We start from the raw sequence: 26,906 nt of genomic DNA, 5'->3' as shown, positions 1-26,906 counted from the left end.
ATAATTCTCTTGCGATATTAATTACGGCAAAGTAATTTATTATGAATTCATATGTAAATGTTTAATATGTATAAAATTGTTTTCCTTAATATTATTATTTCAAAGTATTACTATATACCAAATTAATTAAATTTAATATATTTACAAATAAATCTAAATACAATAAAATTAAAATTAATTTGTTTAATTGGAAGCAAAGCAAAGCATTGCATTTCATTCCGTACATAATGGGAAGGGAAAATCTTCCAAGCAAATGCTTAAGTTCAATCAATGAGAAAGCATGATTTATTTACTTGGGAGGGAGTCAGTGTTTCTTCCATCAATGCAACAGTGGCAGGGAAACGCTCATGAGGACGACTGTTTCGACAGTGAGGCCTGAACCAAATCCAAACAAAACTTCCACATCCAATCCCTCTCTTGTTCTGGAACACCCATTCTGCACAGGCGACTTCCTTAACTCGTCCAAGATGAAGAGCATGCGCGTGCTTGACATGTTTCTGTATTCGCTCAATACTTGCCTCGTTTCTCTTAGTTTCTTGGGATGAAGATTTAGCTTTGCCTCCACATGATCTAGAATGGCAGGGCCTCCTAGGTGGGCGATCCAGAATAATTGGTTCGAGTCAAAATTTTTGAAGTGTTGGAAGGTGTCCACCAAACTCTTTTCTATGTTGTTGGAGATGAGCCCTAGAACGCCTTTGAGAAGGTGGAAGGTAAGGCCCACCTCTATCAGGTGACCGTCGATGGCTCTGCCACTGTCGGGAAGAATGGTCTGTGCAGTCCACGACAACTCGAAATAGGGCTTCTCCACTTTCGAGATGGGATCGCCTCCCACAATGAGTGCAAATGCACTGTCGCCGAAGAGATCTTGGCCGATCATGCCGTCAAGGTGTGTGTCAGAGGGGCCACGAAAGGTAACGGCCAAGAACTGTGTATGATAAGAAAATTGTAGATGACAAGGATAAATATATTATTAGATGGAAATCTTTTGAGTAATATCAATATGTCAAAAATGAAGATGAATATAATAAGTGCCAAATAAAGAAGGTAAAAACTTGAGGAAAATGGAGGAACCATCAAATCTCTATTTCAAATATGATGCAAAGAAATTTGTTATCCAAGATATGTAATTACACATTATATTACATATTATTTAGAGCCTGTGATGTAACAAATTATCCATATTATATGAAATATCTATACTTTTCTTTAATTGTTCAATTTTCCATCTTTTTTTCTGTAACATGTTTGGGAATGGGAATTTTCATTATCCCCGGTGGTTGGGACGAAGGAATGAAATCCTTCCCACCCATGTTCAATTCCTGCAAGTGACATGATGGATATTGTCAATATTGAAAGTAGACATACATTCCTCATATGGAATATACAATGTTGTACTTCTAAATATGTGTGTGTGTGTGTGTGTGTCCCAGTACCTAATAATTATTTATTAGTCCATGAGGTCTTGGATAGACAATGATTGGGTGTACTATTAAGTCTCTCCTTGATTTTAAGTTACTGGTTCAATTCCATGCCCTATTTGGGTATTATTCTTGTGCATGACCATGATGTAACCTCACCAATTCCGAATCTACAAAAAAAAAAAATATTGTTTGGGAATGGGTGAATTATCCAACTTAAGTTGAAAAGATCAATATGAAAGAGAAAATTACAAATTTTAGGTTTTCATCATTGCTTTAGAATAATACTTCTTGGACCTACATGATCATTTATATGCTTAATGAGCATACCGTCACACCCCTATATTTTTCTTTTTTCACACATGGCTATTTTTAGACTTTTAAATTATTGATTAACTTAATGGCTATGGAAGCGAGAATTGACGCTATGTTACGATGTAATTATGTTTTGTTTTATTGAATTAATATTTAATGAGTTGTTAGGAAATATTTAGGAAAGAGAACTAGAGTATTAGAGACTCCTTGTGAACTTATTAAAAAAATTAGTGGTTAAAGTCCACATGGTGGACCTTCCCAAAAAGTCTCCTAAAAATCCCTAAGAGAAAGTTGCTAAAAATAATATTATCATAATAGGACATAAACACTATGTTAGTCACTTAGCTCGAAAAAAATGCTAAGATTGGGTGAAAATCAAAACAAAGCACAATGAGAGAGAAATATGTGCTTTATAGAAAAAGAAAAGATGTTTTTCTTAAATTAAAACAAAAGGTCCGGACAACTAAGGGATGTAGACCCTTAAGGTAGGACAGTGCTAGGGAGAAGTATGATAGGAAGAATCTATAAGAAAAACCACTAAGGAACCCAATAAGGTCGTTGATTCCTAAAAGGAAAGAAGGTCTGAGCTTGAGGGGAACTGTTAGAGACAATTCATGGTTGGGTGGAATGTGCTATGTTCCTAAATATTCCCCAATCACCTAATCATGGTTAGCTATATTTTTGTTTGTATTTTATATGATGATGTTGGAATAGTTTAAGGTTATTATAGTGAGAATGCAGACTGAATGTTGAATTTTGAGAATCAATTTATATGTTTCTAAGATTGCAAGCATAGTTTGATTAAATTATAAGTGATAAATTCAATTATATATGTGATTGTAGTGATTCTTATATTATGAATCTCATAATAATTCTTGTCTTATGGAAATGAATAGATGAAAGTACACATAAAGAGCTATCTATTGATGCAAAAATATATACATGCATAGATAGAGTAATTATCAAAGCAAATGATTATTGCTAGACCTGTGATAGTATATTGTAAAGTAGGGTTAGATTCAAGAATGAGATAAATTGTACTTGAATAGTAAAAATATATTTCTATAAGATTATCTCAAGCTAGTGGGTATAAGTTCTGAACTGTGCATGGGTACATACTAATTAACATAATTCCGTTAGAAATATCACTCAATAAAAATGAAAGAATAGAAGTTTATGATAGATAATATAGGTCATATATGTAGATGCCTTCGAAAATGATAAATTTTGACAAAGGGTATTGCCTTAAATCTCATAAACTTTGATAATGTATACTTCCTTCGATTTTGAGGGTGGATTTTAAGTTGTCATATCATGGTTGTGATTGAAAATAAATGGTATATCATATACTACACACGTCTTGATGTTGTGAATGTTGATAGAAATCAACATAGTTTGAATTGTCACCCCTTGGTATACAAACTAATATCTGCAAATAATAGCTAAGCCTAGTGACTTAGTGAGCGAGCACACACCACAGGATCTGATAAGTTTATTGTATGATGGATTGTGTAGATGCCTTCACTTATGATAAATTTTGACATCCTGGATGGTTTTGCAAGGTGTGACAGTGTTCTTCAGCCTTACCTTCCCATTTCTGAATAGCCATGGTGTGATGGGTTCTCTGTTATTTGGTTAAGATGGATTATTGGATGGTTTTGAAACTGAGTGGGGTGGTCGCTCAAAGAAATAACAAAAGGTGTAGTAATCCTCACTGGGTCTAGGAATCCTCGATCAGTGAATGGAAGGATATATGGTAAAGCCTACAGGTGTGTTCCCTCGATTAGGCCTAGTAATCCTTGACCGGCGAATGGCACAATATACTATAAATCCTGGAGGTTAGAGTCTTGATTAAGCCTACGAATCATCAACTAATGTGTGGCGAGATATACGGTAAAGCCTAGATACTGGGAGATAGTCAAATTCGTCACGATGTAGGTGGAGAAATTGGATCATCATCCATGCTTGTTTAGGGTCTACTTATCCAATCATGATTGCGGTAAATCCTAAGGAAACTTGGTTTGGTTTGGTTTTGAGTCCCATATTCATGCTTGGAATATGGCACAGGGGTGATTGGCTTAAAGAAAGATTTGGTTTAGCCAATATACGGTTGGGTGGTTCATGGAAGTCCAAAACAAAGTTTTCTTTTCATTCATTAGTAAGAGCTCTTTGTCCTTGGTATTTCATGTGTAAATATAATAGATTATATGGGATTATATCCTTGTTTTTTTTGTTGGTTATATGTTTGTTATGAGTATGTTTATAATAGACTTGATGTATTGCTCTCATCATGTTTTGATTAGTTATTGAAAGTACCACGAATATATAACATAATAGATGATAATGCAACTATTGTGATAAGGCAACAATGCTTCTTTACGAATCTTAGATAAGTACGAGACCCCTATGTTGAGATATGTTGTTATCACATATAGATTGCATATTTGTGACATGTTTGATGAAATACCTATTATGACTAGTGGGGGTCTAGTCAAGTCATTGGTCAAGTGTTTTTATTAGTACCTTTGTTTCAGTGTCATTTATAATTTCTAAAGGTTTTGTGAATTTCTAGGTAGTGGCCTGAGTCCTCGCCCTGAAAAAGTGGCACATAATTCAGGGTCACTGGCTCAAAATTGTCTGGAAAATTCCATAGTCTCTGTCAATACCTTTTTGAGGGAGTTTCTGGAAGGATTTTTACGCATATAGGCCTTGTCATCGGAGCTGCTGAGGCTCTAGGACAGTGAAAATCTAAGTTGTCTCAGGTGTTAAGCTCTTGGAAGGGTTGGTTACGTCCTGAACAGACTGTAGCTCCTCGGAATGGTCAATTTGGTTGTGTTTACCGGTTCCACTTCCTTAACTATACTTGGGGAGTTGAATCACATCATAGTAGCCTCTTGTCCCATGTTTCCCCTAGTGAACCGGTTAGCTTGGGTAAATGTGGGAGGAGGGTGTTACAAAGAACACTAGATCAGTTCTATCAATAATATGTACCATTGACAACATGCTAATATCTATAAATGATTTAAAATATATAACACTTATTGGTGTGTATGATATATACTATGAAACTTTAGTGCTTAGTTTATATAATGGAGAACGTCAATGTGTCACTACATATGTATAACCATAGGTGTGTTTATCATCTTGCACACCATATATCCTTATAATGATAAGAATAACAATAATTAAAATAGGAATGGTATCAATGAGGGACACAGTGTTTTTTTTGTCATTAGGAGTACCGATGATTTTGTTATCTTTATTTCTATTGATGCCTAATACACATTTAAATGCATTGATGTGTTAGCTGATATAGCTAAGATAGTTGACTTCAAATGAATACAATATAATGATGTGTTTCAATGTTCATTTTTTATCTACATTACAAGTACACAAATGATGGTTTTTTTTTATTTTTATTTGTATCTAATAGAATTTTAATTAATCAATAAAAGTTCAACTAGTTTTTATAATATATATATATATATATATATATATATTCCAATTAATCATTAGAAACTCAACTATTTAATATATATATATATATATATTTCTACTTAAATGTATTCATTCCATTAATGTACTACATCATTTAAATAAATATACTAATTAATTACATTTTTGTTATTTGTAACTACGTAAATCATCCAATATTTAATCAATAATCCTACATTTATGACATTATGAAATGCAATAGAATAAGTAATTCATTTTATTATATACAAACAATAGACTCTTTATTATAATAAAATGGGAGAATATAAAGGTCCACACCATTAGAAATGCGAATAATCTTTATTATAATAAAATGAGAGAATATAAAGGTCCACAACATTAGAAATGCGAATAATTTTTCCCTTTACAATAGTTTAAGAAAACATTTAAAAATATATATAATATCAATATTTCATTTAAAAATATATATAATATCAATATAGAAATAATGAAATTTATTATATTATAAATTTAACATTACTATTATGTATTAAAATTTAGATTAAAGTTTTATATTTTATAAGTTTGAAATTCTCCCAATCCAATGTCATATTCTAACTCTAATATTTCATTATACTACTACATTTATGAGTTTCGAAGGTTTGAGTTATTCGAAATTGTGTTCTCTTTGTTTCCCATGAAGTTCAAGTGGAGACTCCATAATTATGTTTCTATCGCTGTGAATATCGTGTCTCCTTTAAGGGTGTCACCGAGCAAAGGGGGACTCTACCATCAGGTTTGTATTCCTTGAAATGCCAAATCTCTTTAACGATGCGAGAAGATCTTTAAGTGAATTTACAATCTTGTTGTTCATTTTTCTTTTTTCTTGTGATGGTTTATTGATTCTCACGTTTATTATATTTTTCTCTCTCTGTTTCATTATGGTAAATACCTAGTTTCCACATTTAACGTTTTGACTGGGTTAAGTTCATGTAATAAAGAAATTTTGTGAATATTTTAATTCCTTTACATTAATTTTTATTATTCTATGTATATATTTATTATAATTTATATATTTATTAGAATTTAAATAAATATTAATTTTTTTGGGTTGGTTTTAATTGAATATTTTTTTCATTAAAAAAAATTCAATAACAATAGACATCAAGATTTTATAGCTCATAAAAATTGTATTACTTTTATCTTATTTATACCATATAGGTTTCAATTGTACTTCAAAATACACTTGAAATTTTATGGTGGAGTATTTAGTGAAACATCAAATGATGAATGTTGGAAGAAAAAATAAAAAAGGTGATAAACTATCATATTTTTAAAAGTCTCAATATGAGAATCCACATTCCATTCATGCTTGAAGCTCTTTTGAGTAACTTATTAGTGAGAGAGATTCCAACTCTTGTGAGAATGCATTTGATATCCATGTAACAAATGACATAATACGTTCTTCTAGTGAATGAAGTAGATAAATGTTATTCTATTAGAAATTGACAATAAAAGTATTAAAGGTTTTTCCTTGTAAGGGGACATAATTGTTTTCTAGGAAAGGAAGAATGTCGATAATACATATAGAGACAATTCTAACGAAAATGTGTTTAAAATTTTTCATTCATTGAACCAATACCTATAACAAATGAAAATATGCTTCAAGAGAAGTTTGATGCACCAGATGTCGTTGGAAAATTTTCAATGCAATGAAATTGAGATACATATAGGCATAGTAGAGAAGCATGCAAGAAATGTGTATGATAAGAAATTTGTAAATGACAAGGATAAATATATTATTAGATGGAAATATTTTGAGGAATATCAACTGTCAAAATGAAAATGAATATAAGAACTACATAATAAGTAAGGGAACACTTTAGGAAAATGGAGGAACCATCACATCTCTATTTCAAAATATGATGTAAAGAAATTTGTTATTGAAGATATGTAATTGCATTATAGTACATATTATTTAGAGGTCATAATGTAACAAATTATCCATGTTATATGAAATATCTATATCATTCTTTCATTGTTGAATTTTCCATCTTTTTGTCTGTAACATGTTTTGGAATGGGAATTTCCATTATCCTCGGCGGTTGGGATGGAGGATACATGGTGGTTGGGATACACAGTGATTGGGTGCGTAGTTAAGGCACTCCTAGATGTTAAGTTACTGGTTCAGTTCCCTTCCCTATTTGGGTGGTTTTCTTGGACATGACCATGATGCAAACTCAAAAATTCCAAACTTACAAAAAAGAAAAACTTGTTTGAGAATGGGCGAAGTATCTAGCTTAAGTAGAAAAGATCAATATGAAAGAGAAAATTACAAATTCTAGGTTTTTATCATTACCTTTGCATAATACTTCTTGGACCTACATGAGAATTTATATGCTTAATGAACATACCGTGACACCCCTATATTTTTCTTTTTCAGACATGACTATTTTTATACTTTTAAATTATTGTTGAACTTAATGGCTATGGAAGGTAGAATTGAAACTATGTGATGGTATAATTATGTTTTATTTTATTGAATTAATAAATGAGATTTTTGGAAATATTTAGGAAAGAGGACTAAAATATTAGAGAATTCTTTTGAACTTATATAAAATTGCTATAGGTTAAATTCCACATGGCGGACATTCCCAAAAAGTCTCCTAAAAATGCATAAGAGAAGGTTGTTAAAAATAATATTAGCATAATGGGAGATAAAGACTATGATAATCACTTAGTTGGAGAGAAATGCTAAGATTGGATGAAAATCAAAATAAAGCACAATGAGAGAGAAATATGAGTTTTATAGAAAAAGAAAAGAAATTTTTCTTAAATTAAAACAAAAGCCCTGGACAACTAAGGGATGCATACCCTTAAAGCATGACAGTAATAAGGAAAAGTTTGCTAGGAAGAAAATATAAGAAAAACCACTCAGTAACCAAAGAAGGTTGTTGATTCCTAAAAGAAAACAAGGTTTGAGCCTGGGGGGAATTGTTGGAGACAATTCATGGTTGGGTAGAATGTGCTCTATTCCTAAATATTCCCCAATCATATAATCATGGTCAAATAGTTTTTTTTTGTATTTTATATGATGGTGTTGGAATAGTTTAAGGTTATTATAGTGAGAATGAAAATTGAATGTTGAATTTTGAGAATCAGTTGTATATGTTACTAATATTGAATGGATAAATTGATTAAATTCCAAGCAACAAATTCAGTTAGATATGTGATTATAGTGATTATTATATTCCGAATCTCATAATAATTCATGTCTTACGGAAACGAATAGATGAAAGTACACATAAAGAACTATATGTTTATGCAATAAGGTATACATTTGTAGATAGTGTATTATCAAAGAAATTGATTATGGTTAGATCTATGATAGTATATTGTAAAGTAAGTTTAAATTCAAGAATGAGATAAATTGTACCTGCATAATCAAAATATCTTTCTATCAGATTATCTCAAGATAGTGGATATACACTCTGAATTATGCATGCATATAATAATTAATTGAATTCCGTTAGAAATATCACTCAATAAAAATGAAAAAATAGAATTTTATGATAGATCATATAAGTAGTTATACTATATAATTTGTGGAATCGAGACGAAAACGTTATATGGATATGGATCGGATAATTTTTCTTCTATAATTTATCCTTGGGATTTATGTCTAAGGAAATAAAACTCAATTAATTACTTATAATGCTCCAGTTATATATTCTTGTACTCTTACAGGATTACCTATACATGGAAATATATTGTAGATAAAACAAAATATTCAACTAGTTCATGTAAATATGTTCTATATTGTTCCCTATCTTGCATAATTCCATTGAAAATAATATGGAAGGATGTTATACATAACGAAACTTTAACTATTTCTACATATAAGGATTAAAGATAGAATAGGCTTATAGTAATTTGCAAGAATGAAACCTTGTGTTATAGTGACACACAAAAACGAACCACAATTAAGAGGGATAATTGTACCCTAACCTCTTACGATATAGTTCGTGCAACTTAGTTCCATTATAAGTGTAGATTAAACTAGACATTTGAAAACCAAATGGTAATGTAAAAAGAAGAGGGAGATTATATGTATTACCAAAATCATTTCAAATTTTTGAGGTTCATATACATTTGGTACAATAGTTAAATGATATGCAATGACATATATATAGAAAAGAAGATTTTTTGTTTTTCAAGGAATAAGATCACAAAAGGAAACATGGAATATCTAATGTATTCATTTGATTTAATAAAGGATTATTTATGTCTGCGAGTCTGGAAAAATGGAAGTACTGGTTAGGGGAGGAGCTATATGCTTATAATTAGCATTTTAATGATGGTAACCGCCTCAGTTCTTTTACAAGACTTTTATAATGTTGAATAAAACCTTTGATATTATATGACACCAACAATTGGGTTTAATGGTTATAATATCATAATGAAGTTCTTAAGACTATTAGTATTACCTAGTAAATTTCATTAAGTATTTGAAATACAACAACGAATGAACCATAAAATAACTTACGACCACGTCCTTTATATTACACTATACATGAATTAATCATTTAACTTTGTCTAAAACCAATGAATAATAAAATCATATACAAATATAAAAGTGTAATGAAATATTGAAGAGTATTTACAATAAACCATGCAATATATGAATCCTATACTAAAATGGTATCACCATTGATTAAAACCATTAATTAATATACAAATAACTATTGGGCGACAAATATAAATATGTAAAATATTTAAATGAATATATGGGTAATTGACATTCTCTATAATAATTTTAAATTCCATATCTATCACCTAGGGATAGATTCTATACTCAGATAACATAAATAAATAAAACTATATGCAAATATTCAAGAACAAGAAATTCGCTTGGATAAAGACAAATGTATACAGTTGTTAAGGCGAAGGTTGTAACATATATAAACATGTAAAAACCATGTATGTTTTGAATAAGGTAACATAAGAAATAAGAACACTGACTTGGTTTATGAGTTTCACATTCAAACTATAGACTGCGTGCCATAGTAGCCTCATCCGTAGTGTCAATATTGCAAAAAAGGTTTACCAATAAACAAATGGATTTGCCGTCAATGGTCGAGCTAAGGAGAGAACCCTGGAAAAATCACACAAACATATCAACAACATGTTATTTTTATCATCACAAGAGAAATACTAGCAGTGACAAAAAACCATAGAGAAATAGTATATGGAAGAATGATGAGAATACTTATGAAAACCAAAACCAAAATAAACAGTGTCACTAGAAGTGTATATATGAGTAATAGTTCACAAAGGTTCTTCCTCGCCGACCTAGAGATTTTAGGAAGATATGCTAGAAGCATAAAATGAAAACAATAATATTGAATAGGGAAGTATGATAATAAAACAACTAGAGACACACAACCCTGAAGCCTTGACCATGAGTTTCCATAACAAAAATGACAAAACATTTCCCTATTTAACTAAAAGGAAAAACCACAATACATTACATAAAGGTTGGGTTTAGATACTTATATAGTGAGAGAAAATCGAGCCCCTATTGCCTAACTATCAATGATAGAAATAAATACCTCAAAAAGATAAGAGAAATATATGAAAGTATAGATATTGCAATTGATAACATTACATGACAGTAGGACTAAGAACGTACCTTACAAGCATAAAAGAGTTTAGAAAAATATCAATCATGAACCAAGTTTATATACTATGATATTACCTATGTTCATTGTGAAAGGGGGATAAAGAGCTCTAGAGAGTAAAGGTACCCGATGCCAGGAAAAAGATTAGCTGGAGCGCCTATGAAATTAAGCTCATAATCTAGCAAACAATCTCAGAGTGCCACGATGTGGAGCGATACTCTAACTGCTACAACCAAAGGAACAAATGAAAAAATAAGGAGGATAAAAGTGTTTTACATTTCATTCGAAACCAAAAATGATTTATCACCTTTAGATCTAAACAATGAAATCTAGATAGCGAATATTGCATCAGCTAAAGGAGCCATGTGAATTCACATGGGACATGATTGAGGGGCCATTAAAAATAATTCCAAGTGTGTTGTGTTGGACTAGACAATAACCACTATATTAATCTATCTCAAATGGATGAATAAGTAGACGCAACATAAATTTAAAAGGTTGGTAGTTCAGACCCTTAAATATCATATAAATGGACCAAAACATGGATTGATAATGTGACTAATTATTGAACCTCATTAGGTGGCCTCATGATTATACTTTCGAATTATAGGAAGGCTTGGTATTTGCAATGTATAATATTTTATAAGGAATAAATATTATAACTATAAAGAATGACCTTCAGCACACCAAACATTAGTGTAACTTAAATTATTATGATATGTTAATACCAATGTTGAGAAGAAAATGAATGGGATAATAATGAAGACTAGCTAACTCGTAATGAGTACCATGGCGGATGGTAAAATAAGTGTACATGATGAAAATGAGAGAACACATTTTAGTGGACAATGTTCTTTGGAACTAAAAATATATGTGAAAAGGGTTTCCTAGAAAGTCTGCTTGAAAACCCTTTAATGTAAACGCTATACATTAAGAGAATGAAGTAATTATCTATTACAGTAAATTAAAAGAAAAAGGAATTAACTGTTGTTGGGTACTAGTAGTAGAACAAATAGGAGGAAACCAATTTAAATTCCAAACGGGTAGTTGTTCCCTTTCATTATCAGATAGGGGTTATTGACATGATGTTGGTCACAGGTAGGTCAGCACCCTAGCTAACTTGGATATACCTAACCAACTAGGCACAGTCCTGGCCGAACACGGTTCAAAATCTTATGGTGGAAATTATAACTTGAAACCCTTGTAAACATTTATAACCATAAATACATTTTAATTGTAAAATGTATAACTTGAAACCCTTGTAAACATTCATAATCATAAATACAAAATACTTGTGGGAAAAAATATTTGTAAACCCTTGCAATAATTTTAACAAAAAATAAACATCACCCTTACACATGCACAACTAACATGTCCCAGTAAAAATAGAAGGGGAACTTCCATCTCAGAGATATATCACTACAAGTAAAACCACAAAAACTTAATGGACATATAATAAGTACACAGAAAGGACACTTCATGTGTTAGGCAGAAGCGACCATTACCATTTTAATACATATACATAATACAAAAATTCAAGAATTGTTAAACCCTAGAAGGGCACCTAGAATAGTAATATTATTTGCAAAAACATAAAAAACATAAACCTGCTCGAGAATATTAGGCCTGTCCCCTAAAAAGAAATCCTATAAGACCTTCGGTACAAAGGTAACGCAAACTATTAAACGTAAAAACTCCAGAATGCAGATATTGTCATAGCCATTATAAGTCAGAAGAAAGCTCGGGATGAGGATAAATGATAATTGTGCACCTGAGAAAGAAAAACCTCGTGTAAGCCCAATATTCGGAAATGACCAAATTTTCCATGAAATGAGAAGAGTTGTCAACTCATCAAGGTGTGAGTTATAGATCCTACATGTGTACAAACCTACATCCAGAAAAAAGGACATCATACCCACGCTAATGATGAACCTATAACAAAAGGAACAGGTGCATGGAAATAGATACCCTTTAGTTCTTACCTGGTGCTTCCTCGATGCTAAGCTAGAAAACTACACTCTGGAAGGGAAATCGGGAAGACCGGTTAGGAGACAAACCTGTTTAACCCTAGCAAGCCATGAAAATTATAGTGAAACTGTGAGCTGCGAGAGTTTTACCTGTGAGCCGAAGTGGGAACCAATAACCTCATGACCTAGGATACCTCAGTTAGCGGGACCATTGTCAAACTGCTGAACTTGAAACAATAGGGGACAAACTCATTCTCACTATAAAAATGTAAAGAAAAACAAAATAAGTATATCTGGAAGATATATTGGGACTCACCTGAGGACAGAGCATGGATAAATTGTGATGCAGAGAAGGTTGGTTTCAGAAGCCTCTCTATGAAATGTGGCATGCAAATGACCCAAAGATCAAGGGACAAAATTAGGTGGTTCCAACTCATGGGGGATTCACTCAATGGACCTCTAAGATAGTGTGTGCATTTGTGGCATACTAAACAATACCCTTAGTTTGACTACATATTGGAAAATACCTTTAAAAATCACATTATTTAACCCCCTACCAATATGAACCCAATACAACTTCCCAATTTAAAAAACCCCTACTTTCACTAGATATTGTAGGTATCCATTTTTTTATTAACATTTTTTATACCCTTTATATTTTCTCATTAACTTTGAGCACCATTTTTTATATATGGCAATATAAAAACCCTTTAACCCCTATTATATTATTAATATATTATGTCATTTTTTCCTCAATATATATCCCCCAATATGAATGCACATGGTATGGTATTGCTCCCCAAGTGAAGCCCCTGCATTCCAACTTAACCGTCCTAAAGGTAATAGAGTCATCAGATTGAAAATCTAATTAATCAATGGTCGAATCTTCTCCGGGTGGAAGATCTTTAATGTTCGAGAGAGTTCGATCAGTTGAACAAACCCCAAATCTAGTGCTCACCCCAATTACATAACTCTTGACATGACAAAATCATTAAAATATGTTAATGACTATCAAGTCATTTCCCCAACGTAGCAAATGACAAAGGAACCTTTGTTTGGGCATAGATATAATGTTATATCTATTTACTATATAAATAAATCAAAGAAACATAGTGTAAGGGTGTATTTCCTCAGCGTAGTACATAGTTCATGACCCATGATTAAGAAATTATATGATGATAGCTTATTTAATATTGCATTGCAAAGTCGCTTTAATCAACGATAATGTAATTTGGATAACTTTCCATGACGTTGTTCAGTACTGTGTAAAGTAAAAACTATATTTTTTTGTTATGCTAGTGATGGATGCTACATTAAACTTACTATATATATAAAATTATGTGTGTGTTCTAAAACTATGATACATTATTTCAATATCTAAAAGGAATAAGTAATTGAAGAAAAAAATTTACTTAATAAGAATGGTATAAAAAAATGTGTAATCCATTCAATTTTAAAATAGAATTAATACACAATATTATAATAATAATAATAGTAAATTCAATATGCTTTATAAATAAAGTATTTTAATATTCAAGACTAGATAATATTAATGTTTATTTGAAAATTATACTAATAACAAAAAAAACATTTTAATGCGACATTGTAGTGCATAATCAGTTAAATAAAATATGATGTATGGATAAGATATGGTTAAAATATTTCAATTTGTTTTACTACTTTATATTTTAGTCGCGTTTTGATATGATATTGATCATAAATAAAATTGAAGTTGAGTTGAATATTTTCCAACAATGAATTGATTGTTAACTTAAGCGCTTAATGTGGAAGACTGAAGGAAAGCAGTTGATTTAAGACTTAATCGAGAACTTAAGAAGCATAATTAAACATGAATTTGTAGCAAGAACATAGATATAAGACAACAAACATTTATTACGGAGTTTGTCCCCCATGGACTACATCTCCGGGTCCGCTTTCAAGATACGCATATGTTTTATTAGGATTGATCGAAAGAGGTCTTTTACAAAGAAAAAAACCAGACTGAATGTGCACATAGGCACTTTTGGTCTTTGTTAACGAAATCTCTCTCTCCTAGCTTTCCAACGCCTATCTTGATTCCCAATTCTGCCTCTGGGTGACCAAGATACACTGAAAACAAGAACTACCTCTCTAACTCAACATCTGAATACAAGTCCCAAAATCATTATAATGCCTTTTACATGAGCATAATAATGAATTTATAATCTCCTAAGGTTCACTTGAACTCCCTCAGGCTAAGATAGGCATGAATATGCTACATTGAATGTTCATTTTCCTCGATCTTGTCACCTTGTGACACCTAATGAAGAGGTTACATGGTGGTTTTAATAAAAATACAAAAAACTCAATGAAAACCCCAAAATAAACTTTAGTTTATAATAAACCCACTAGCGGTCAGGATAACTGCACGGAAAATGGAACTAAGGCATGTGACCAGGCGATCTAACCATAAGTCGCCACCTTGCAGGTTTACTCCAACGATTCTACCAATGGTTGCAGCTTCCATCTAATGATTCCGACACAGTTAACTGAAAACTTTTTCAAATGTCCACAAACCTCCGACGGTTACAACCTCCACGTGGTCAGTTCCAATGCTACAGTTAACTGCTATCTCGGTGTTCACATGTGCACTCTAACACAATTCCACTATAGTTATCCTCGCGTGGTTAACTGTGTTGTATTTGCATTGTTTTATAACATAAGGTTCGAAAGGGTTTCACATTAGGTTTATGACATAGGTTTATGTAGCATGTTTTAACATTGAACCTTAGGACTTTAGCTTTAGTGCTTAGGTTAGGACTTTAGCATTTAGAGATTTAGCACTTAGGCTTAGGGTTAAGTTTAGGACTTTAGTCTTGAATCCATTACATACAATTTTGTCACAATGTCATGACATGCAATTTGGACCAAATTTTCACCATTAAGAACTGATGACAAACTGGCGAAGCTGATGAAGCTAAAGATGAATTGGACTTCCCTATCGACTGAACTAAACATAAGATCCTCCTAGATCAATCCTCTCCACTTGAAATCTTTTGGACCACAAAAGTTTGATTTAAGCAGAAATGGGTGAGGGTATAGTTCCCTCACTCTTCTGATCTCAAACCACCTTGCCTTGCTCGGATTCATGTCCTTGAGTCCCACTCGAAGATATTCAACATCTCCATGCCTTGAAGAATGAACCTTCGTGTCCAAGATGGTATCTTCTTGCAAGTCATTCATATATTTAGGTGCCAAATCATCAATAGTAGGAACTTTTGCATCTTCCTCGGGATCCATGATCATTGGAGGTTCATACAAATTCAAATTTTCCACATTTACAACTGAATAAATATGCATGTAAGGAGGTAAATTTAACCGGAATGCATTATTTCCAATCTTTTCCACAATATTGAAAGGGCCATACCTAATGGGTTTCAGTTTCTTACCTTCTCCTTTCAACCTGTCTTTACTAATATACAACCATACTTGATCACCGACCTGAAAATGATGATCGACTCAATGCTTGTCATGGCACATTTTGTACTTGGCCTAACTCTTCTCTAACTGATACTGCATTGCTTCATGTATCTGTTGTATCCTTTGAATGAACTTAACTTCTTTGTTTGCATCATCATGTTCACCCACTTTATCCTGTTCATCGAACATAAAATCCATCGGTGACTTTGGTAGATACCCAAAACATCTTTCAAATGGCAATCAATTAGTCGAAGAATGTAAGGCTTGATTGTAAGCATGCTACAGATAAGGTAAAGATTCATCCCACAACTTAGGATGTTTACTGCAATAACCTCGGATAATATGTATGACTGTCCTGTTCACCACTTCTGTGTTAGAAAATGATATATTACAGAACAATAGAACACATCAAATATTGCCGAAATAGAAATACAGAAAATGCACAAAACAAGAGAGACATAGATATACGTGGTTCACCCAATTTGGGCTACATCGATAGAGAAACAGCCAGTCCTTCCTTTTATATTATCCAGCAAACTGAAGAGATACAAGCTACAACAGATCTGTTGTAATTCGCTCTTCTCTCTCACTCAATCTCCTCTCTCTTCTCGCTCAGAATAGATATCTACATAGACGAAATAAAATTCCCTCATATATAGTGAGGGGTTTCCTTCTAGGGGAAAAAACACTAAATTAAACATAACTTCTACCGTCAGATCTCCACCTAATGAACGACCCAGATTGACTACGAAATTGCAACATTTTACAAGGCAACTTTACATCTATTTTACGCCCCTGCAGCGTATATTTTACGGGCGGTGTTGCTGCCACATTACGAACTCGGGTCCAATGTGGAGATACCTCTAAATAAAGAAGATAATCAAGCTCCACACCCAACAATCTCCCACTTGGATACTGATTAAAGCAACTCCACCGCTGCTTCATTTGTTGGACAATGACTCCACTTTGGACCTGGATGTTTCTCATCTTCTTCATCATACTTGAAGACCAATTGAAACTGAGAATATTCTCAGTTTCTCCCTGGTTATGACTTGTGTTAACATATTTGCAGGATTTTGGCTAGTGTGTATCTTTTCCAGCTTCAACTTTCCATCTTTCAACGCTAACCGTATGAAATGGTACTTGAGTTGTATATGTTTAGTCTTGGAATGAAATGCAGAGTTCTTTGCAAGAAGTATGGCACTCTTGATGTCACTGTATAACCTACCCAACTCCTGCTTCTTACCCAATTCATCAAGAAACCTTTGTAACCAAATCATTTCTTTACTAGCCTCTGTAGCAGCAACATACTCAGCTTCCGTTGTTGAGAGTGCAACAACACTTTTTAGTTTTGAGACCCAACTGACAGTTGTTCCACCTACAGTAAACACATACCCTATTGTGCTCCTCCTGTTATCTCTATCACCCGCCATATCTGCATCAACATATCCCTGTAGAGCAATGTTTGCACCAACAAAGAATAATGCTTGATTTGTGGTACCTCTCAAATACCTGAGAATCCACTTCACCACCATCCAATGTTCTTTTCCTGGATTGTTCATGTGCCTGCTTACAACTCCCACTGCATGTGAGATATCAGGCCTTGTGCAGACCATTGCATACATTAAGTTTCCAACTGTTGATGCATATGGAACTTTAGACATATGAGCCATTTCTTCCTGAGTCTTAGGACATTCCTCCTTACTTAATTTGAAATGGCTAGCCAAATTTATACTAACTGGTTTTGCATTCTACATATTAAACCTTTTCAACACCTTTTCTATGTACTCACTTTGAGACAATGTTAATTTGTGATTCTTCTTATCTCTTGTTATTCTCATACCAAGGATTTGTTTTGCAGCACGCAAATCCTTCATTGCAAATGAGTTCGCCAATTTTCTTTTGAGCACATTTATTTCCTGCATGTTAGAACCTGCAACAAGCATGTCATCTACATACAATAACAATATAATATAGCTACCATCATTTTTCCTTTTGAGATAAACACAATGATCAGAGTGACGTCTAGTATAACCTTGTTCAGAGATAAACCTGTCAAATTTTAGATACTAATGCCTTGGCACCTGTTTTAAGCCATACAATCTCTTCTTCAACCTGCACACTAGTTTCTCCTTCCCTTTTAGCTCATATCCTTGTAGTTGCTGCATATATATCTCTTCCCCCAAATCCCCATGGACAAAGGTTGTCTTTACATCTAACTGCTCAAGATGAAAATATTCAGCCGCTAGAAGACTTAAAATAGTTCGGATTGAAGTCATTTTAACAACAGGAGAAAATATCTCATCAAAGTCTATACCTTTTTTCTGTGCAAACACTTTCACCACAAGTCTAGCTTCATACCATTTTCAACCTCCATCTTCCTCCTTCAACTTGTAAAGCATTTATTCTGCAATGTTGGTTTACCTGCAGGCAACCTGAGTAAGTCCCAAGTCTGGTTATGTGCTAAGGAGTCCATCTCTTCTTTCATGGCTTGCTCCAACTTCTTCCTAGTTTCTACCTACATTGCTTCTTCATAACATTCTAGTTCACCAGAATCAGTCAACAATACATAATATAATGAAGGAGAGTATCGTTCAGGGGGTTTACTTATCTGGGTAGATCTTCTAACACCACTTTCAGGTGTTTGAGGTGCTTATTGTTGTTGTGGTTTTTGTTCTGGACATTGATCATTTTGATTTTCAAGCACCATCACTTTTTCTGTGATCTCATCAAGCACTGTGTATTCTCTGTTTTCTTTTTCTTGTTTCTTTTCCTGCAATTGATCCGTATACAAAACCTTTTCATTGAATATGACATCTCTCCTCCTAATGATTTTGTGTTTTTCATAGTCATAATAGCGATAACCAAAATCATTAACACCATATCCAATAGAAGTACATTTCTTTGATTTTGCCTCAAGCTTTGTTCTATTTTATTTATTAATGTGGATAAAGGCTTCACAACCAAAAGTTTTTAAAAGTGAGTAGTTTACCTTTTTACCTGTCCATGCCTCCTCTAGAATACCACCATCCAAGGAACTTGAAGGCCCTCTGTTTATTAGATAAACAACAATATCTATAGCATCTGCCTAAAATTGTAAAGGAAATCCTACATGCAATCTCATGCACCTTGCACGCTCCATGATTGTCTCGTTCATCCTTTCTGACACACCATTTTCTTTTGGTGTTCCTGGAACTGTCTTATCTCTGCGAATTCCATTCTCTGAACAATACCTATCAAACTCTTTGCTGCAATATTCACCTCCATTGTCTGATATGAGACATTTCAACCTTTTTCCTGTCTCATTTTCAACCAAAGCTTTCCATTTCTTTAAAGTATCAAATACATCAGATTTATTTCGAATACAATAAATCTAGCTTTTTCTGGTTGCATCATCAATAAAAGTAACATAATAACGAGAGCCACCGAGAGATGATATCTGAGAATGTCCCCATACATCTGTTTACACAAGCTCTAATTTTTCGCTCTTCTTTTCTTTCCCAACTTTGAGAAATCTGACTCTCTTTTGTTTTCCATAAACACAATTTTCACATAATTCCAAATCAACATGCTTCAAACCTGCTACAAATTTCTTGAGTGAAGGATCTGCATCCCCTTCTCACTCATGTACCCAAGCCTATGATGCCATAATGAAATATCTGCTCCTGTAGAGGTTAAAGCATTAACAAAATTAGAAATACCATTGCATAAATACAATGTACCAACATTTTCTCCTTTTTCTATTACCAGGGCTCCTTTTGTGACCTTCCAAGTTTTATCTGTGAAAGTAGTTACGCAACCTTCACCTCCCAACTGCCCTGTTGAAATCATATTTTTCTTCATATCTGGAACATGCCTTACCTCCTTCAATAGCCATTGATTTCCATTCTATTGTTTTTATGAAAATTCTACCCATTCCAGTGATTTTATAGGGTTTATCATCACCCAATCAAACCTGTCCAAAATATCCTTGAACATAATCATGAAAATGTTTCCTGTTAGGTGTGGCATGGAATGAGGCCCCTGAATCTACCACCCAGGCATCAATAATATTTTCTAATGAAAGAATCAAAGCATCTTGCAACACATCACCTGTTACATTCACTTCATGATTATTTTCTTGCTGCGCGTCTCCTTCTTTTCCCTTCTGAGACTTGCAGTATTTCTTCAGGTGTCCTTTCTTCCCACATTTCCAGCACACTATCCCCGATCTGGACTTGGATAGGCCTTTCCTTGACTTATTGCGATATCCTGGGCTCTTTACTCTTTGCATTTTTCTTCCCCTAGTCTTTGCAGTCAAAGCATTACCTGATGTCTCACCGAAGTTTTTTCGTCACATTTTCTCACTAAGGATTGCATCGACAACATCATCAAACTTTAAAGTACTAGATCCAAAGACAAAGTTACTAATGGCCATAACTAAACCATTCCAACTTTCTGGCAATAAGCACAGAAATAACAGAGCCCTAACTTCATCATCAAAATTTACCCCTACAGAACTTAACTAACTGGTAACTGTATTAAATTCATTTAAATGATTAGCAACAGATCCACCTTCTGACATTTTCATATTAAATAAATGCTTCATAAGAAATACCTTATTTGAGGCTGAGGGTTTTTCATATAGTTTGGCCAATGTCGACATTAAACCCTCTGTTGTCGTTTCCTTTGAAATATTAAAGGCTACCGACGCTGCTAGGCATAGCCGTATTGTTCCAAGTGCCTTTCTATCAATAATGTCCCATTCTATATCTTTCATACTCGTCGACTTCTTTGCCTTTCCGCTCAATGGTTGGTACAGATCTCTCTGGTACAAATAATCTTCCATCTGCATCTTCCACAGCTGGTAGTTTTGGCCATTAAATTTTTCGACCCTAGACCTACCTTCTTCCAACGTTTCTCCCAATCGAACCAGGAACTCTTTTCTCCTGTGAGTTTGTCAGCCAAATAGACCTTCAGCTCTAATACTAGTTGTTAGAAAATTATATATTACAGAGTAATGGAACACATAAAATATTGCAGAAATATAAACATGGAAAATGCATAAAACAAGAGAGACATAGACATGCGTGGTTCACCCAATTTGGGCTACATCCACGGAGAAACGGCCAGTCCTTCCTTTTATATTATCCAGCAAACTAAAGAGATACAACCTACAGTAGATCCATTGTAATTCCCTCTTCTCTCTCTCTCAATCTCCTCTCTCTTCTCGCTCAGAATATAGATCTACATAGACGCAATACAATTCCCTCATATATAGCGAGGGGTTGTCTTCTAGGGCAAGAAACGCTAAATTAAACATAACTTCTACTGTCATATCTTCGCCTAATGAACGCCCCAGATTGACTACGAAATTACAACATTTTGCAAGGCAATTTTATATCTATTTTTAGCTTTACGAGCGCTACCCCTGATCCCCCTTCCAGGGGGGGCTCCCAAAGGTCGTAGCTGCCCTCCCTGAACCCCCCCTCTCTAGTCAATTTAGTGTCCTAAATTTCTCTACATAAATTATCAATCCGGGTATCATAAACTGATGAAGTGTGGTGCACTATATGTGCTTAGTTAACCTTTCTCTTACTTCGTTGTTTTATAGTTTATGTTGTTTTTGGGGGTTTTGTTTCTCATGCTTAAGGAAATTAATCTAAGAAAGAAAAGTTATGCTTCTAAATGAAATCTCTAAATGTTAATGGACAACTAAATCTAATGACTTTTAATGTTAGAATATAATTTCTAAAGAAGGGAGAAAAGGAAATGAACATTAGATAAAAACAAATCAAAACTTTGAACAGTTAGATTAATCTAAGCCGGCAAAATGTCTATGAAATGAAAGCAAAAATGATAATGCTATTTGAAATGGAAAGCAAATACAAAGCATGTAACTAAATGAAGTGTTTTGTCACTCCACTATACAATTTTGGGAGAACTACCTCCTTGTGATAGCATTTGGATGGATCCAATACTTCATTGTTCTAAAACTGAAAATCAAATTGCAACAAACTTAAATGAAAGACTAAAACTGAAAGTGAAATTGCAACTAATCTACTATAACAGCTAAATGAAGTGTTTTATCACTCTTCTATACAATTTTGAGAGAACTACCTCCTTGATAGCATTTTAAGGGACTCCATAATTCATTGTTCTAAAACTGAAAATGAAATTTAAATGAAAGGCTAAGACTAAAAGTGAAATTGCAACTAATCTACTATAATAGCTAAATGAAGTGTTTTATCACTCCACTATACAGTTTTGGGAGAACTACCTCCTTGTGATAGCATTTGGAGGGATTCAATACTTCGTTGTTCTAAAACTGAAAATGAAATTGCAACAAAAATTGAATACAAAACACGTAAAGGAAAACTAATCTACTGTGTTCTCTAATGCTCCAAGCACCAATACTTTCTTGGACTATTTTGTTAAGCATAGATTACACAGTTAGATAGATCTACAATCAACCGGTTGAACACACTTGCATGAATGGAAAATCTAAACTATTAAACTTGAAAACAATAAGATGACATACTTGAATGAAATCAAAGCAAAACTACAAAATAAAATCTACTCTACCTTACATTCTAATATGCTCCATGACATCTACTTCACATCTCCTTCCATGTTGGGAACATCAAAGCTTTATTCAAATTCTTCAAAATGACAAAGTACAACAAGTTGAGCTAACAAAAGTTTACAAAAGCTTTCCAAAGCTACCAAAGCTACCAAATGAAGGAGAGAGATCTCCTATTTATACAAAAATATGAGAAGTCATCTCATTAATGAGAGTCCATGAATCTCTCCCTATACCTCTAGAGTTCTAATCAAAATAGGAAATGATAAGACACATGTCTTCTTAGAGTTTCAATACAAATAGGAAATGTGACACATATCCTCATGATCCCATGATCCTCTCCACTCAAATTCGAATTTGGCCTTAGGATGCCACATAAAGGTCTTCTAGAAGCTTCCTTTTGACCTACACATGTCAACAATCTCATCACACTTGATAGGTATAAGCATATGCACATTATTTCTTAATTTTTAACCACAAATTCACTTAAAAATGTTAAGAATTAATAAAGTTTGGAAAAACATAAATGTGACCATATAGTGATGAAAGTGAGATGAATGTAGTGACATCGTAGTGAAATAAAGGTGAAATGGAGGTGAAATAATGGACATGATAGTGAAAGTGTAAGGGAAGTGAATGACAATTTCAAGACCCAACACCCCTTGTAGCGTATATTTTACGGGCGGCGTTGCCTCCACATTACAAATTAGGGTCAAATGTGGTGATACCTTTAAATAAAGAAGATAATTAGGCTCGACACCCAACATTTTGTTTGTCCGTCAGTCTGTAGATGAAAATTTGGGCTCTTCTTCAGCTTTGTGTCCATGAGTCCCCACAAAGTGGACCAAAACTCTCCTACAAAACGAGTGTCTCAATCAGAAATAATGGAAGTAGGTAACCCAAAATGAACCCATACCTGTTCGAAGAACATCTTTGCAGTTTGTTCAGCAGTCGCTTGCTTTTTTCATGGAATAAGAATGCACATCTTACTGAATCTATCAACCACAACATACATGTAATCATGCCCTCTCCTGGACATAGGATGTCCTCCAAAAAAATACATGGAAATGTTGTCCCATGGTCACAAAGGAACTACAAGTGGCATGTACAAACCAATCTTTCGATTTCTTGGCTTGCTGGTCGCACACATCACACATCCTTGAATGTAATTAATAATGGTTTCATACATACGGGGCCAGTAACAATACCTCTGAATTTGTGCCATTGTCTTGCTTACTCCAAAATGTCCTGAAATGTGAGAAGAATGTGCTTCCCAAATCACATGCGCTCTTTCTATCTGTGGTATGCACAATTTACCCAGATGATATAAAAACCTGTCATGAATATGATAATTGACTTCTTTCACCTGAGCACCATGAGTTAGTGATTCATAAATATCTTTGAAATCAGCATCGGTACTGTATTGTTCTATATAACTTTCATTTTTTAAAGAACTATTCTACAACGCTACTAAACCATTCAAATTTGGTCTAGAAAACATATCAAATTCTTTGATTGTACACCTTTCCTGTACATAATTTCTAAGTGAAATTGCTGAAGAAATCCCATCCATCTGTAATGACGAGATTGTTGCAACTTAGTTTGAGACTGAAGGTACTGAAGTGGCTGATGATCTATGTGAATCACTGTTTCCTTACCCATTAAATAATGTTTCCATTTCTTAACACTTTCAACTAAAGAAAATAGTTTTTTATCATATGTCAGATAATTCATTACTTCCTTAGAAAAAGTTTCAGAATGAAAAAAAATAGGTTTCCCTTTTTGAAGTAAGACTGCACCCATTACATAACCACTAACATCTATTTCAATTTCGAATGGCTGTTGAATATTTGGTAAAGCTAAGATTCGTGTTGTGACATTTTTCAGCTTAAGTGTATCAAAAGCTTTTTGTTTTTTTCCTCCCCACTGAAAGGGAACTTTAGAACCTGTTAAAGCATGTAATGGTGATGCAATCAAAGAAAACTGAGCAATAAATTTCCTCCAATACTGAATTTCACCTATAAAACTTCTAACTTCAGTCACATTTTGTGGTCTTGGCCACTTAACAATCACATCGATTTTAGCTAGATCTATTTTCAAACTTCCACCTCCAACTATGTAACCAAGATAATTTAGTGAAGTTTTCCCAAACTCACATTTGGAAAGTTTAAGGTACAATTTTTCCCTGTGCAACACTTCAAAAACTTGTTTAACATGCCTAACATGCTCTTCCATACTTGAACTGAAAATCAGAATATCATCTAAGTAGATTATGACAAATTTATCAATGTATGGGTGAAATACATCATTCATAAGCCACATGAAAGTTGGCGCATTACACAAACCAAAAGGCATTACTAACCATTCAAATAGTCCTTGCCTAGTTTTGAATGTAGTTTTCCAGATGTCATTTTCTGCAATGCGAATTTGATGATACCCACTTCGCAAATCTAACTTAGTGAAATAAACAACATTTTTCAGTTGATCAAGTAAATCATCTATCCTGGGAAGAGGACACCTATTTTTGATGGTGATTTTGTTTAAGGCCCTAAATTCGACACACATTCTCCATGTCCTGTCTTTCTTAGGAACCAAAATTATAGGTGAGCCACATGGAGATGAACTGGGTTGAACGAAACCTTTTTCAATCAACTCTTGGATTTGTTTCTTTATTTCTTCGTTATCTATCACTAACATTTGATACTTTACAACATTAGGAACATGGGCATCAGACATCAATTGTATCTCATGTTGGATTTCCCATTTAGGAGGAAGATGTTTTGGTTCTTTAAATCAAATTTGAAAATAATATACCACTTTATCCAATCTATCTTTAAACTCAAATTCATAACCTGAAAAAAGCATGTTGATCCTTATGTTGTTCTTTCACAACCATGAGTACATATATCTTACTTGAACTTATTAATCGCTTCATTTGATTAACTGAAACTAAATCCAAGTGTGATTTGAGTTTATATGCCCTGAAAATATATTCAATCCCATCTTTCTTAAGGTGGTATTTATGCTCTTTCCTATGAAACACTGCATCGAAATCATAGAGATAAGAACTCCCTAGCACTACTACACATATGTCTGCTAAAATCACATCTAAATCTACTTCATAAGTGTAATTAGCTGTGAAGGAAAATTTTAAACAACACTGCTTTGTGATATTAATCTGAGTCTCTTTATTTAGACAACCTAATGGATATGGTCTTGGATGATTTTGTGTCTCCAAATCGAATTTCTTAACTAAATCTCCATATATTAAATTTTCTTGTGATCCACTGTCAAGCAATGTATCTATTTTCTTGTGCTTAGAAGTTATCCTTATATTAAATAAGTCAACCCTTTTATCCTCATTCAAATGATTTATGTTTGAAGAAGATGCAGAAGTACTAGAACTTGAACTAGTGTCAGAAGTTTTACCTCTCGAAACCATTGCGGTTATTTTCCTTTCATCACTTGAGCCAGAGCCCAAATCTCATTGGATTGCTACATTAGCCTTCTTTTTAGCTTTCTTCTTCTGGAACATCTTTGGTCTGAGTTCTAGGTGAAGTTTCCAACATCTGGATTCATCATGTTTGACCCTCTAACAATGAGTACAAGTAGGTCTTTCACTTTCCTTCTGAGTTATCGTTATTTTCTTTCCCTTAGAATTGCTCTTCCTCTTGCTATCTCTGGAATCCTTGATTTCCAACTGTTTGGATGCTTTAGGTGAAAACTTGAATATTCTGCCACCTGATTCAATATCTATGGCTTGAAAAAACACTTCATCAAAGTTGTTAGGATTAAACATTAATAATGTACACTGTAAATATGAACGTAAACTACCAATGTACTTGAATAAAGTTTCGCGTGTATCCAATGCAATACCAAGTGCCAAATCTTTCTTCCTGAACTCTTGAGTAAAATCCTGAACATTCTACCCTTTACCTTGCCTCAAATGCTGCCAATCAATAAAATCTTGTTTCATGTGTCCCAAAGGATAGAATTGTTTTTTCAGAGCTCTTAAAAACTTAGACCATGAAGAGATGACTTTACCTTTTCGCTTTACATCTATTTGAGC

General features: G+C 33.5%; 1 pseudogene; it reads right to left on the bottom strand.

Annotated features, from left to right (window-relative positions):
- Nucleotides 1–319: 319 nt before the first annotated feature.
- Nucleotides 320–16,095, bottom strand: LOC149190212 (chalcone synthase pseudogene; annotated as a pseudogene).
- Between the last annotated feature and the right edge of the window lie 10,811 nt (nucleotides 16,096–26,906).

Source organism: Pinus tabuliformis, chromosome 3_1 (assembly GCF_031772625.1).
Source record: "Pinus tabuliformis cultivar Carrire ecotype Pingquan chromosome 3_1, CPIR1, whole genome shotgun sequence".
Lineage (NCBI taxonomy): Eukaryota > Viridiplantae > Streptophyta > Pinopsida > Pinales > Pinaceae > Pinus > Pinus tabuliformis.
The sequence above is the reverse complement of the archived record's forward strand: the minus strand, read 5'-3'. Positions and strand labels throughout refer to the sequence as shown.